This window comes from Calonectris borealis, chromosome 9 (genome assembly GCF_964195595.1).
Source record: "Calonectris borealis chromosome 9, bCalBor7.hap1.2, whole genome shotgun sequence".
Lineage (NCBI taxonomy): Eukaryota > Metazoa > Chordata > Aves > Procellariiformes > Procellariidae > Calonectris > Calonectris borealis.
The window spans coordinates 22,194,923-22,197,438 of NC_134320.1; positions in this window are offsets into that span (position 1 = coordinate 22,194,923).

Below are 2,516 nucleotides of genomic sequence, written 5' to 3' on the forward strand. Positions count from 1 at the left end.
TTTACACTTGATTAATTCTCTCAGCACTAAAAAATTTCCCCTGCTGGGGAAAATTTTATTTTTACTTTCTCTTAATCATTCCTTATACATGTACTTCATTTCCATGAAAATGCACATATGTTTTACTAAAAAGGGGTATTTCTTTTCTTTTGCTAGGACTTATGGAGAAAGGTAAGTGTCTCACATAAGCCCTTTCCTGGTAATTCTGGAGTGGATTTTTAACATCAGGATGGAAGTAGATTCCTAATAAAAAAATGCCTCCGTCCTCAGCCTGCAAATGGTTAGGAACTAAAATGTTTACATGCCTGGTATTGCCATCACTTATACAATCTAATTCTACAGTGCTGGGACCACCACTCTATAAATTTCAATTATACTATTAGCAATAACTCTTCAGTGCAGTAATTGGTACACTCACTTTATCTAATGGAGTATTTTTCCTCTAATTGACTTCGAATTTATCATATAAATGTCAAAGCCAAATTTTCCTATAATAACCTATTATGTCTGCTGTTCTAGCTCACTGCACTCACGAGAAACAGAGCAATAATAATCTTTTGGGATAATGAAGGACAGCAGCTTAATTCACAAAGTGCTGAAAAGAATGACAGCTACTTCTTACCTGTCAAACCCAGAAACTTTTAATATATTCATTTAATTAGACTACAGGTCCCATTCACATGATGTTTTTCCTCTCACTATAATATAAGGATGAATCCAGCTTTTGCTAGAAAATGAGAATATCTAGTGTTTAGATGATGGACTTCCAAAGAACATGTTTTTAGACAAGTATTCCCATTATCAGAGGCTTTCAACTTTCTCTCCTTACCCTATATATTGTAATCAATTGTAGCACAAGAAATAAGCTATTATACCATGACACAGAAGTGGCAAAGACACAGAGAAAGAGGCTTTTTAATGTGTAAATGAATTTTTGAGAATAAATATGGGGGGAAAAATGATGCAAGTATCCTCATCAATCCCATAGATTTTACATAGGGCCAGCTAAAACTGAATTACTGTCTCAAGTTCCAGAATAGAGATTTATAGTTAATTAATTCTGGAAGTCTAGGCTGCTGTGTAGAAAGCCATAATAGTGAACTTAAGATGGGTAATAGAATGGTAAACTCAGATTTGTATCTTTTTAAATTTCTTATCTGTTTGAAGACTTTTGAGGACTTTTTTTTGTAAGATATGTGGCTTTGGTGCTTCTCCTTGTTCCATCATGAGGCAGAAGGAATATAGTACGAGGGGCTGGGTCACAACCTCATGAGGCCAAAGAATCGCCGCAGCAGCTGTTTTTGGGATTACTGTACTTCTGTCTCCATCGATTACTAATATTATTCTCCATCATTGGAAAGCGGTTACCATTGATGAGTTTGCCTACTCCTCCTTCCTCGAAAGGAGGCACCTGCAGAGAGTAGTTCCCTCCACTTCTTCATATACCCTCTCGTGCATCTGAATGATACCTGGATAAAAATCTTTCTGAATTCATTCTTGGAGATAAATAGGTAAGATGCAGACTCTCCCTTCTAAGAAATACAATTACACTGCAATTATAAATGTTTTCATTTTGCCTGTGTCAGGCAACATAGAAGGAAACTGATTTAAGTTCAGGTAAGAGGCTAAATTTTAATGCTGAGATTTTATGTGACATCCTCCCAACTTGCCCCTTAGAGATGTAATTAAGATTTTTGTTTGTGACTTTTGCTTGTGATTTTTTTAGACAGAAGTATTGTACATGAACAGAGTAGCAGGATTCACCATGCTTGCAGACATGAGCTACACATGGAAAATAATCCTGAAATGTTACTTGGACAAAATTTCCAGAAAGAAAAGAAAAGGGTACAATCATGGGAAATGGTAAGCTATGGTTCCCGTCTGTATATGCCATATGGCGAACCTTTGCATGACTATCTGAAGAGTAGGAGTTTAACCTACATAAGTTGAACTTATTGGCTAAAAATATTTTCTGCTTCTTCAGCTAACAAAAATGTACTAGGTGAAAGCCGTGGATGTTATTTAATTTTTTATGTGGAACAGCAGAAGGAGGTAAAGGTTCCTGGAGTGGGCTGGAAGCATATAAATATTCATCCTGCAGGTGCAATCTTGAACATATAAATGCAATACCTAAAAAATAAAGGATTTTTAAAAAAGAAAAAGTCTAAGTATAGCCCTGTTCTACAGAATTGTGTTCCTGGCAGATTATGCCACTCCTTCCTAGTGTGAGGAAAATGATTTACCGAGAAAATATGAAGATAAAACCTATCATTAACTTGAGAGTTATAATTGCCTCAGATCCACCTCATTGTTCACCGCTATTCTTCTTTTAAAAGCTGGTCTAACAAGGAGCACCTTACAAGAAAAACACGTATGTGAGTATATCAAATCAGCAAAGTCCTCTTGGCACAGATACAACATAGCCTGGTATAACATATGCTTCAAACTTCGAATAAAATGAGGTATACTTGTTTAATTGGAGTTTTGCTACTATCCTTGTATCTACATGAGCAGCA